This window comes from Kogia breviceps, chromosome 17, assembly GCF_026419965.1.
Source record: "Kogia breviceps isolate mKogBre1 chromosome 17, mKogBre1 haplotype 1, whole genome shotgun sequence".
Lineage (NCBI taxonomy): Eukaryota > Metazoa > Chordata > Mammalia > Artiodactyla > Physeteridae > Kogia > Kogia breviceps.
Window position 1 is genome coordinate 31413872 of NC_081326.1, and position 13929 is coordinate 31427800.

At 37.8% G+C, this 13929-nt stretch overlaps 1 pseudogene; it reads right to left on the reverse strand.

Annotated features, from left to right (window-relative positions):
* Positions 1-1989: 1989 nt before the first annotated feature.
* On the reverse strand, positions 1990-13443 carry LOC131743784 (fatty acid desaturase 3-like; annotated as a pseudogene).
* Positions 13444-13929: the final 486 nt, after the last annotated feature.

Sequence of the window (13929 nt, forward strand, 5' to 3'; positions counted from 1 at the left end):
ATTTTATCTTTTCCTCTGATATTATCTCCTCCAATTTCTCCTTCTTTCTATTGACTTGTACTTTCATCGGCTGAAAGAGAACTGAGATAGAAAAAAAGATTGCAGTTAACAATTGTTGAGCACTTGCTATATGGTATGTACTCTGCTGATCCCTTTACATATAGAGTGAAATATAATTTAGTCATCGAAAGATTCTATAGGATGGTATCCTACATTATATTTTTTGCAATGTGCAATTATGTGAGATGATGGGTGTTAACATATTGTGATAATCATTTTATAAAAAATACATATATCGAATTATTATGTTGTAGACCTTAAATTAATACAATGTCATATGGCAATTATATTTCAATAAAACTGGGGAAAATTTTTAGAAACTTACAGAGTTAACTAACTTGTATAAAGTAACACAACTAGAAAGCATTAAAAATTTGACCTGAGAGAGACCTCAATCTGACAGAAATATTTTCTACTTCCTATAAAATTTCTTACCAGTTATTGTAATTAATTAATGGTGATTTTGTGTCTTGCTCAAAGTAAACAACAAAACAAAGCAAAAACCACACAAATAAAGATAAATTTCATGGTATATTTCATGTTATTTTTTTCTAAAGAAAAATTAATTTACATTTCACTTTTATAGCTCTTGATGGATCATTTTCTCCTCTGAAACACAGAAAGTTTTCATTTTTCTCTGATAACAACTTAAACCCTTCAAAGCTGTAGAAAGAATGAATTTCTGAAATCATTTTGTTTTCTGCTTTTTCATTTAAAATGTATTATATATATATATATCTTCTACATTTTTAAATTAAAGAAAATAATTTCCCCACAAAATTACAAGGAATATACATTTCAAGGACACCTTGAAATTCAATATGTTTTTATTTATTGAACCTCAGTAGAAAAATCTATCTCTTAAATTGTCGAAGTCCCACTAAGCTCATCTTTGAAATTGAGGTAATTCTGCTTTTGTTGGGTACACACTCCACACCAGGATTTAATACAGTCAGTAGATCAGATTTCAGCAAGTAAGCTGCCTCTGAGGAGTAAGGACGCAATTGGTCAGCTCACTGAAGCAGTAATTCATATAACGGAGCCCTCACGGCCATTCAGTAAATCACTTTCCTAATGAATCTTTTCTTACAAAAAAGATCTTAAATATTATGACAATCTACTACATGGTGACCTAGATTCCCTATGGCTATAGACAGAAATCTCTTAGGAGGAAGTCTGATTCGAGGGTTTGTGATTTTCCTAGTCAAAGATAAATCCCCATTACTTGATCAAGGGGATCCTAAATTTTAGTTCTACTATAGATGCCTTAGTTTATTTCTGATCATTATAGGGCTAGAGTATGGAGTATGGGCAGAAATTCATGTATGCTATCAGTAAAAGAGACAATTTAGTGTAGAGATTAAAACTAAGACCTCCAGTATATCGGATTCATGTTCTGGGTTCACTACATACTCCCATTATCACCTTGGACAAATTAACTTATTTGCTTAAGTCTCTATTTTCTCACTCCAAATAGAGATAAAGACCATCTATCTCATTGGGTTATTAAAGTTCAGAAAATGTTCTATGTCTGGTGCTTAGCACAGTGTCTGTTATGCTTTGTAAATGTTGGGTTTATACATATATATACATTTATATGTATACATTTATATATATATATATATATATATATATATATATATATATATATCAGTTCGTTTTTATATAAAAATAACATTTTTCCCTAAATTTTTGCTCTAGGAAACCATGCCATACTCACCTCTGGGGTAAGCGTATATACCATACCCCTAGTCCTTGTCCCATTGGGTCAAGGGGACATGAGGCCGTGGCCTCAGGTCTGTGGAGGAGACTGAGAGGGGGCCCAGGACGGTGGGCAGGGCCCCCAGCCTGAGGCAGGGTGAGATGGACTGGGTAGGGTAGCCCATCTGGGTGGCTTGATGGCTGACAGGGTCTTGGGTGCTGCTGCCTTCACTGTTGGACATAGGCTTCCAGCCACATGTTGCCAGACTTCTTCAGGGACCCAGTGATGTCCACCAGGGAGGTGAGGAAGGGCTTCACCTCGTAGCTGAGGCCATACCTGGGGCATAGGGTCTTGATCAGTGGTGCCATCCTGCCGTAATTGTGCCTTGGCATCATGGAGAAGAGGGATGCTTGATCTGGAAGTTGAGGTGTCCTCTGAACAGTCAATGAAGAGCGAGGGCTCCACTTTGCAGGTTGTTGCCAGCTGAAAGCTAGCCCAGTACTGGTTGCTTTCTGTGGCCTATCTCCTTAGGGATATGCTTCATCTGTGTGATCCACACGAACCAGTGGCTCTCCAGGAAGCTGACGGCCACAAATAAGATCAGCGCCTCAGGAAGGCCAGAGAAGGGGACAAGAGGAAGTGGGCATAGAATCTGGCAGCTCAGAGTAAGTACATCCACTGCGTGCACACCAACATGTACACCAGATTTTCCACTTTCAAGTTCACCAAGTTGAGCAACGTTGGGTGGATCAGGAAGAGCTACAGGTGCTGGTGGTTGTAGGGTAAGTATCTGAGCTTCTTCTTGCAGTACTCGACGGAAGACAACCCCAGGAGGAAAATGGATGCCACAGTCACATCTGGTCCTCATGGAAGATGTTGGGCTTGGCATGGTACTGGAAGTGGCAGAAGTTCCACCGGTGGGCAGAGAAGCCCTACATCAGCCCCATCACAAACTGCTGGGCCACATGGTTCCATCAGACTTCCTGAAGATGTAGATGTGGTCTAGGTCTTGTGGCAGACACCAGCTTTGGGCCTGGGGGATTGCCAGGATAAGGGCTGAGAGGGTGCTGGGCACCAGCCGGGGCCAAGGACATAGACGATGAGTCAGGCAAGCAGCTCCATGGCCAGGATGTGGCCCAGCAGGAGAGCAAAGAAGGTGGGCTAGACCTCAAATAGCTTCATGTTCTCAACCACCCAGAGCAGGACCCAGGTACCGCTGTGCCCAGAGGCTGATGTTGTAGACTTAATGCTTGATGACCAGCCGTTTGTCTCCTGGTACGTTGTGAGATCAGATATGTTCCCAGCAGAAGGTGGGCAACAGTGTCTTCAGCTTCACAGGTCCCCTGCCGGTCTCCCTGACCCTGACCATGGCTGGCGGTATGCAAAAGTCCTTGCCAACCCTGGACCTTGCCGAAGCCCAAGCGAGATGCCAAGGGGAGCGAGGCTGCGTTTGGAGACTTCCTTCATCGCCATCCGCTGCCCCGCCAAAGTTCTGTTTTGACTTGGTTATGAAACACAATATTTGTAACCATTAATGTACAGGTTAGCTAATGGCACCAACAAACTGCATGATGATGTGGTACGTGGCAGTGCCTCACAGAGGTCAGTCAGCCTGGTTCATGGCCTTAGCTTTACCCAGCAAGGGCATAAGTATACCAGAACAAATCTATACCCATTACTGGAGAAAAAAATCAAAATATACTCCCCAAGGCTGGTCAATCAGTAGGATCACCTTCATACACAAAGGACAATATTAAAATTAAGACCATCTGCTCACAAATTAAATGTGCACATGCAGTTAACTGTGATGATTGGGGGAAGTCAATAAGTTAGCAGAAACTTATGAGAGAACAAAGTTAGATTGGAAAGGGTATTCACAGAGAGTAGGTTTAATAAGCAGCTCAGCGGGGTTACTGTCACAGAGCTAGCTTATAAAAATGATTAAACATGACTGGAATAATTTAGATCTATGATGTCAGTTAAGCCATATTTTCAATGCAATTCTTTATGCAATTGGATATGTGTAAATTGGTTCCCTTCCCAATAAAGAAGTACTCTTGAATAAAAATTAAAACCAAACCCAAAATATAAACACTCTTTACTGGTATCTATCCTACTCCTGCCAAATGTTATATTAAAGGATATTAGTTTCAGATTATCAGCTTGCAGGGAGCACAGCACAGCAAAAACAAACATTTTCTGGTAATGTAGTTTCCTTGATGATGACTGAATATAGTAGAAAGGCAGTGATATGCAGATAACTTATAAATAAAACATAAATAAATGGGTTTGATTTTGTTATAACTTATAAATAAAACTTATAAATAAAATTATAAATAAAAAGGTTTGATTTTGCTTTTGTTCCTACCATTGGCATATCATTTGGCATAGGCAAGTGTGAGATAGGAAGTGTGGATGATGCTTCACTGAATTATTCTGGTTGAAAACAGAAGTAAAGTATCAGAACTTACTCATCATTTGGGGCTTACCTTCATTATAGAGCACTTTACAACTTCAAAAACTCATCAGGTTAACTAAAGAAGTCAAAAAATTATCTCTCCGGCCTGGATAAAAAGAACAACCACATTCATCATCCATTTAGATTATTTTTATACCAAAGTTTAACAGTAAAGTATCATCTTATATATTTTAAGTATTTTATACTTTATTGGAAATATTCACTTAAAATATCTCTCTAAAAGACAGTAAGTGAAAGCCAGGATAGTCTTTAAAAATATCTTCCTAATTATGAAGGCTTAAAGAGATCAGAAGGAGTTAACAGGTGAAATAGTGAAGGGCCGTTTCAACAAAATATTTGCCTTGGTATCCAGAATCCCCAGGAAGGACTTGCAGAGTTCAAATGCTTTTGCTGCCTGAAAGAAAACTCCATGAGGACAGGGATCTTTAGGACACAGAGCAGACCCTAAAGATATATATATAGTTTGAGTAGAAGAAGAAACTAATGATTTCCTTTTGTCCTTCTGATAGGTAACTCAATACATACTGAACATAACTAGCCTAATTTTATTTTATCTTATTTTAAAAAATATTTATTTGGGGCTTCCCTGGTGGTGCAGTGGTTGAGAATCCGCCTGCCGATGCAGGGGACACGGGTTCGTGCCCCGGTCCGGGAAGATCCCACATGCTGCGGAGCGACTGGGCCTGTGAGCCATGGCCGCTGAGCCTGCGCATCCGGAGCCTGTGGGAGAGGCCACAGCAGTGAGAGGCCCGCGTACCGGAAAAAAAAAAAAAAATTTATTTGGCTGCACCAGGTGTTAGTTGTGGTGTGCAGGATCTTTCGTTGCAGCCTGCGAACTGAGTTGCGGCATGTGGGATCTAGTTCCCTGACCAAGGATCGAACCTGGGCCCCCAGCCTTGGGAGCACGGAGTCTTAGCCACTGGACCACCAAGGAAGTCCCCACTAGCCTAATTGCAAATTTCTAGAAAATGATGAGTGAAAAAATGTTAACATACATGTGCTATACACAATCTTATTTTCCAGAGAGGGATAAAAGCACATTTCAATAGAGATGTGAAAAAGCTATAGAAGGGCTAGTGCTGTTAGCATGCAACAGATTACTTGGCTTTAGAAATTCAATTTAGTTCTCCATAAGTGGCATTTTGCCACCTGCATACACAAGAGTCACACCTATACCCAGATCTTTGCACCAGGTCCACCTTTTATCCTCCTCCTTCTTAGTCAACGCCTAATTATGCACTAATTAGTTCAGAAAACACAAGCTTGTTATTGCACTAAAAACGCTCAGAGCTCCTCCACACACAGATTCTCATGAAAACCAAATATAAAAGGAGTTGGCCCAGTGCCTGGTTTTCATTAGGACAAAGCTAGATTCTTCTAGGTCCTGGACACACAGATCAGTGTTTTCTTGCTTCTCTTGTTAAGTCAGTTTTTCTGGGGCACATTTCAAACTTGGGACCAGCCAAAGGGATCAGATTTAAGTTTCCCATAGGGACAGCAATCTTGCAAAAAAAAAATACTTTTTACAAATGACCTTGATAATTAAGTAAATGGTTCACTAGACAAGGAGACACACCATTTCACCAGGGACATTCAGTTTCATTAAACTTACCGTTATTGTCCTGCTGTGATCCCTGGACATCAAAATTTTCAAACTATATCTACCTAGGATTAGATAAATTGACCTTGTAAATATGTTACAAACATGAACATGTAACTCTCTTTGCTGAAGCTCATTTTTCTTCCAATAAGAGACACACCAAACCATTCTTGCCACCACAACACAATCAAATGTATTGCAACTAATGGCACAGCATATAAGGAGTATGATCTGAGATGTAGCTTTTCAAAGCTGTGGATTTTTCTTCAACTAGATTCTGGTATTATAATTACCAGTGAGAATGGATTCAACCACCTGGAACACATGAAAATATAAAACAGAGTGAATGAGGACAATTTGTGGTACATCAAATTGGCTGTTGACTGATCTCACACGATCTCTTAATGTGGGAGAGGTGAAGATGGCACCAGGGAGAAGATTCTTGCCTTGTGAAGAAACAGAATGCCATATTAGGGCAGGAATAATTAGTAACAAGGGGATAAAGGAACCCTTCAAGGGACATCTGTTTAATGAAATGAACCACACACCAACTCCAAGTGCATATGTAAAGGAGACTTTCTCAGATTCTTGTCTTTAAAAATGTGTTAGTCAACAGGGACTATTGTTTTCTACTACTAGAGCTGATCCTTTTGAAAACATGTTGTTCTATTCCAAAAATATCCTGCCAAATCTCTCATTGTGCTTAAATTTCCTTTTTGTGTTAAGATTTTCAGTTTGTTTATTACTTATATATCCGTGTAATTTGCTCCTTCTCTCTTTTTTGTAGATATTAATTTTTACTTGTTACTATTGTCTGAGACTGACTGGGCCTTTTCATCTATTATGCTGTGTCCATACTCTTCCGTACTGCTGTTTTGTGGGGGTTTTTTCATAGACATTTTTCTTATCCTCTAAAGAAATATGTGGAGTTTGAAATATTGACTAGATCAATGAGTGAAATGTTAAATTAATTCTTCATGACATTTTAAAGTTATGCTGTATTCTTCTTTCAGCTGAAAAAATAAAGGAAAACTTTCTTGCACTTGGGTTGAAATTTCTTTAGTTCATGGTTCAACATCCTGTAAGTGAGAGTCCTACTTTTCTCTGAAACTGTCATCTAGTTATTTACCACTAAGATAGGGGCAGTGGGTTTGCTGCATCTCAGCAGATTCCACCTCTTGTCTCAGAGACATGTCCAAGAAGTTGGTAACACTTCTTATCACACTTCATGTATTTATCACTGTAACCCTCCTCTGAGAGTCTCCTGCTGGAACTGGTAAAAACATTCTTCCAGCCTGCCTGTAAATATGATTTTCTGCCTTGTGGAATATGGAATACGATAGTTTTTGCAAATTCCAAAGCCACTTTCTATGAAACGAAACTTGGCTTCTCTTTAAAATAGCTTTATTGAGGTATAATTTATATATTATAAAATCACTCATACAAGTATATAATTCAGTGGTTTTTCATATTCATATTGTAAAACATTTTCATCACCCTGAAAAGGCACCCTGGAAAAAGAGATTTTCAATCTGGACAAGATGGTATAAACCTATTACTCCCTGATCTTCCCTAATATGTATGACTATAAATCTTGAAAATATAACAATAAGCAACCAGAGGAGAACTCTGAAAGGTAATAAAAGAATGAAAACTGGTTAGAAGCTCTAGGGCTGGTGGAGCAACACAGCATCAGGGTGAATTATACCTGCCACCTCCCAGCTGAAGAGACTCACTCAGACCTGGTGTTTCTCATCCCCAACCTATAAATAGAAGGCAAACCAGGGATGTTCATTCTTCCCCCTAAATGAGATGACAGTCTGTCTGACAACACCAGGTGAACCCAACAGCAGTGGTAGGCAGAAACAATCACCCTGCCAATAAAAATAGGTCAAGGAAAGCACTTTCTTTCCCCATCTGACCTTAAAACACTCCTCTACTGAGAGATACTGAGGTAGTCTGGTAACACCAACAAGAGGAACACTGCCACAGAAAGCAGTCTGCCTTTGTCCCTGTAGACCTGAGACTCCTGTTTCCTGTCCAGAGACACCTGTGTTGATGGGAGTCCTGACAAAAGGAATCCAACCACAACAAGCATGCATGCTGAGAAATATCTTTATTTCCACAGGCCCAAGGTGCTCCCTCCATCCGCTCACATTCCCCCCTATTGAAAGACACCTGGCCGTCCAGCTTGGAGAAACACATTTTACTATCTCAAGTAACATTAACAGGGACAGCAAGAACAGTGGCAATAGAAGCCAAGTATTAGATTAAAATAACATCACAAAGGCTTTGAAAATTCAACTGTTATTTGAAACACAGCCCACAGACTAGACCATGATCTGCAAGTTAAATCTAAGTGTGGCAAATTCCTGCTAAAACAAATGACTTAAGTAAAAACCTAGAGTTTAATAATATTAATAGACAAAGTATACAGGGTGCAATTGAAAATCATCTATCATGTCAAGAATCAACTAAATCACAATTTGGATGAGAAGAGACAATCAATAAATGCCAACACTTAGATTAATCACATGTTGGAATTATCTGACAAGGATTTTAAAACAACTATGATAAAAAATGCTTCAACAATCAATTATAAATTCTCTTAAAAATGAAAAAAAATAGAAAATCTTAGCAAATAAGTAAAAGTATATAGAACAAAATGGATTACAGAACTAAAAAATACTATAACAGAAATTTTAAAACTCACTGGATGGACTCAATAGTAAAATAGATATAACAAGAAATAGAATAAGACAGATCAATAGAATTTGCCTAATCTGAACAGCAGAGAAAATGTATACTTAAACAGACAACAACAACAGAGCCACAGGGACCATTAAGATAATAACCAAAGATCCAGTATTTGTATCATTGGAGTTTTGGAAAGCGAGGAGAGAGGGAGTGAGACTGAAGGGAAATTTGAATAAGTTATGAGTGAAAACTTCCCAAATTGGTTTTCAGACAGAAACTCATAGACCTAGGAAGCTAAATGAGTCACAAAGAGGATAAACCCAAAGAAATCAACACCAAGATATATTACAATTAAAATTCTGAAAACTAAAGACAAAAGCTTGATAGCAGTCAGAGAGAAATGACACATTACTAATATGAGAATACCAATTTGAATGACAGAGGATTTCTTGTTTGAAATCATGGAAATCAGAAGCAAGTGGCACAAAATTTTTATGTGCTGAAAGAAAAGCACAGTCAATTTCAAAGTCTATATCCAGCAAAACTATTCATTAGGAATAGACACTCTCAGACTAAGGAAAACTAAAAGAATTTATTGCTTGAAGACATATCCTTAAAGATTGACTAAAGAAATTATTAAAACAGAAAGTAAATGATAAAATAAATAATCTTGGATCACTCAGAAGGAAGAAATAAAATGAGCAGACATATAGGTCCATACATTATGGTACCCTTTTCCTCAGGAGGAAATTATGTTTGGTTATTGAAGAAAAAATATATCACTAACCAATACTCAAGACAATGGTAGTTAAAGGTGGAGAAGGTAAACAAACCTAAATGTAAATAAGATTTCCACACTTCATTTGAAGTAGTAAAATGTTGATACAGGTAGATTGTAATTAAGTTACTGTTATGGACTGAATTGTGTTACCTCAAAATTTATATGTTGAAGTCCTAATCCCAGTACCTCAGAATGTGGTTGCACTTAGTGATAGAGCCTCTTTAAAGTTATCCCCTTTTAAAAGTAATATCTCTTTAAAGATAGTTAAGGTAAAATGAGGTGATATGTGTGGCCCCTAGTCCAATATGACAGGATGCCCTTGTAAGAAGAGGTTAGGACACAGAGAAAAGATCATGTGAGGACATGAAGAGAAGGCAGCCATCTGCAAGCCAAGGAGAGAGGCCTCAGAAGACACTAAACCTACCAACCCTCTTCATATTAGACTTTTAGCCTTTAAAAAGGTGAGGAAATAAATTTTGTTTTTTTAAACTACCTCATCTGTAGTTTTTCATTAAGGCATCACTAGCAAACTAACAGTCACAAAATACTAATGTATTTTGTAAAACTCAGAACCACTAGAAAAATTCTACAAGGAAATATACTCTTATCCACTATAAATAAATAAAATTATAAAACAAATCAATTAGTATTTAGGAAGGCAAGAAAAAAGAAACAGTAGTGAGAACCAGAGCAAAGAACAAATAGTAGAAGTCAATGAAATAGAAACATCTAAAAAACAATAAGATAGCATATATAAGCATTAAATATTAATAATTACTATAAATGTAAATGGCCTAAATGCATTAAGCAAAGGGCAGGGGTCAGCAGAGTGGATAAGAAAAAAGCACAGTCCAACAATATGCTGTTTATAAGAAACTAACTTTAAATTCAATAATAGAGATAGGTTGAAAGTAAAAGAATGAGAAAATATATATCACACAAATATTTATTTGAAAAAGGAGGTGTGATTACATTAAAAGTTGTGCTGGAAAAACTGGACCGCTCCATGTTAAAGAATGAAATTAGAACACTCCCTAACACCATACACAAAAATAAACTCAAAATGGATTATAGACCTAAATGCACCATAAAATTCTTAGAGGAAAATATAGGCAGAACACTCTTTGACATAAATCACAGCAAGATCTTTTTCAATCCACTGACTAGAATAGTGAAAATAGAAAACAAGTGGGACCTAATGAAACTTAAAAGCTTTTGAACAGCAAAGGAAATGATAAACAAAACAAAGAAACAACCCTCAGAATGGTCAAAAATATTTGCAAATGAAGCAACTGACGGGACTAATTTCTAAAATACACAAACAGCTCAATATCAAAAAAATACAAACTGCCCAATCAAAAAATGAGTGGAAGACCTAATAGACGTTTATCCAAAGAAGACATACAGATGACCCACAAACACATTAAAAAATACTCAACATCACTAATTATTAGAGAAATGCAAATCAAAGATACAATGAGCTATCACCTCACACCAGTCAGAATGGCCATCATCAACAAATCTACAAACAATAAATGCTGGAAACCGTGTGGAGGAAAGGGGACCCTCCTACACTGTTGGTGGGAATGTAAATTGGTACAGCCACTAAGGAGAACAGTATGGAGATTCCTTAAAAAACAAAAAATAGACCTACCATATGACCCAACAATCCCAATCCTAGGCATATGTCTGGAGAAAACCAGAATTTGAAAGGGTGCATGCACCCTGATGTTTATTGCAGCACTATTTACAATAGACAGGACATGGAAGCAACCTAAATGTCCATCAACAGTGGAATGGGTAAAGAAGATGTGGTACATATATAAAATGGAATATTACTCAGCCATGAAAGGAACAAAATAGTGTTATTTGCAGAGACCTGGATAGACCTAGAGACTGTCATACAGAGTGAAGTAAGTCAGAAAGAGTAAAACAAATATCGCATAATATCATATAGTAACTCATATACGTGGGATCTAGATAAATGGTACAGATGAACTTATTTATAAAGCAGAAATAGAGTCACAGATGTAGAGAACAAGCTTATGGTTACCAAGGTGGGATGCGAAGGTGGGATGAATCGGGAGATTGGGATTGACATATATATATACTACTCTGTATAAAACAGATAACTAATGAGAACCTAAAAAATAAAAAATAAAAGTGATGCTAACAATAAATAAATAAATACATAATACATAAATAAATAAATAACAGTTCCAGTCCAGCTGTCTTAAAAAATTATAAAATAGATTTCAGAGAAAAGAAAACTATGAGACAAAATATAGACTGTGAATAATAAAAAAGGAACAATACACCAGGGTACATAATGTTCTAAATGTGTATACATGAAACAACAGAGTATCAAAATTTATAAAGCAAAAACTGACAAAGCAGAAAAGAGAAATAGACAGATCAACAGTTAAAAATGAGGTCTTCAACATTCTCTTCTCCATAACAGATAAAATTACTAGACAGAAAATCCACAAGGATAAAAATGTTGTTCAGAGCTGACCAACAGGATCTAATTGATGTACAGTAAATCTCCTATGTATGAATGAGTTCTGTTTTGAGAGTGCATTCATGAGTCTAATTTGTTCATAAGTCCAACAAAGTTAGCCTAGGTACCCAACTAACACAATTGGCTATATAGTATTGTACCGTAATAGGTTTATAATACTTTTCATACAATAATACATTAAAAATGAACTAACACAAAAAATAAATATTGTTAATCTTATAATACAGTACCTTGAAAAGTACAGTAGTACAGTATAATAGTTGGCATACAGGGGCTGGCATCAAGTGAAAAGGCAAGAAGAGTTACTGACTGGAGGAGTGAGAGGAGGTGGGAAATGGTAGAGCTCAAGGATCATCAGGGCAACCTGCAATTTCACTCATGCCTGACGTTGATGGCACAGTTTCTGGTTCCTTGCTGGATTCAATTCTATCTACCTTCTTGAAATAATGGTGCGGTGATGTCTGAGTAGTAGCTCTTTCTTTCCCACCATAGATGACATGGTAGCACTGGATTGCATTCTGAATGGCTGCATGGCTGTACCTTTGTGTATCATTCTATGTTTGGGTCCTGTGCCTCAAAAACTAACAGTGCCTCCTCAATTAAAGAAAATCTCCTTGTCATTTTCTGCATTGTGAATCTCTTCAGTTCTTAAGTTACTTCTTCTTCCTCTTGTCTCTCTTCATCCTTTCTCTGGGCCTCTAATTCCATCAGGTCTTCATTAGTAAGCTTCTCATATTACACAACAAGGAGTTCAATGTAGTCATCCTCTTACAGATCTAGCTACAGCTTCTGACTTAGTGTCACTAAGTTGCTGAAGACCTCTTTGCACTCCTCATCCACCTTCTCAAAACCAGGAAAATTGTGAACAAACTGCAGGCACATATTCTTCCAAACCCCATTCGTGGTGAACGGCCGTAACCTCATGCCAAGCAAAGTCAATGTCTTTTATGGCCTTGTAGATGTTATAGTCTTTCCAAAATTGTCACAGGCTGCTCCTGATTCATCACTTGCCTTTACTGCCTGATGAAAAGTGTGACGTAAATAATATTTCTTGAATGTCACTGTAACTCCCTGGTCCATAGGTTGGATGAGAGATGTAGTATTTGGTGGCAGATCCTCTACTTTGATGTTGGAATGAAAGTCGTCCATGAATGGGGGGTGGTCTGGAGCATTGTCAAGCAGCAAAAGAATGTTGAATGGGATGTCCTTCTCCAAGCAGTATTTCTCTACCTCCGGGATAAAGTGTTGGAAACACCAGTCCTGGAAAATGGCCTGTGTAAACTAGGCTTTGGGGTTATTCTTCCACACAACAGGAAGAGAGCCCTTGGCTATGTTTTTAAGGGCTCTTGGGTTCTCTGAATGATAAACTAAGAGAGGTTTCAGCTTCATATCACTGGAAGCATCGCCACCAAACAACAGAGTTAGCCTATCCTTTGCTGCTTTATACCTTGGCATCAACTTTTCCTCCTTACTGATGTAACTTCAGTCTGCATCCTCTTCCAGTACAGTCCTGTGTCATCACGTTAAAAACCTGTTTGTGTAAATATGTGCCTTCATCAATAATGTCTTGAAGCATTTCAGGAAATTCCCGGGCAGCTACCATATCTGCCTCACTGCCTCGCCAATTACTTTTTTTTTTTTTTAACATCTTTATTTGCATATAACTGTTTTACAATAGTGTGTTAGTTTCTCCTTTACAACAAAGTGAATCAGTTATACATATGCATATGTTCCCATATTTCTTCCCTCTTGCATCACCCTCCCTCCCACCCACCCTATCCCACCCCTCTAGGTGGTCACAAACCACAGGTCTTGTTTATGGTATCCCTGTGCTATGCGGCAGCTTCCCACTAGCTATCTAATTTACATTTGGTAGTGTGTATATGTCCCTGCCACTCTCTCACATCGTCACAGCTTACCCTTCCCCCTCCCCATATCCTCAAGTCCATGCTCTAGTAGTTCTGTGTTTTATTCCCATCCTACCACTAATCTCTTCATGACATTTTTTTTTTTTTAGATTCCATACATATGTGTTAGCATACAGTATTTGTTTTTATCCTTCTGACTTACTTCACTCTGTATGACAGAC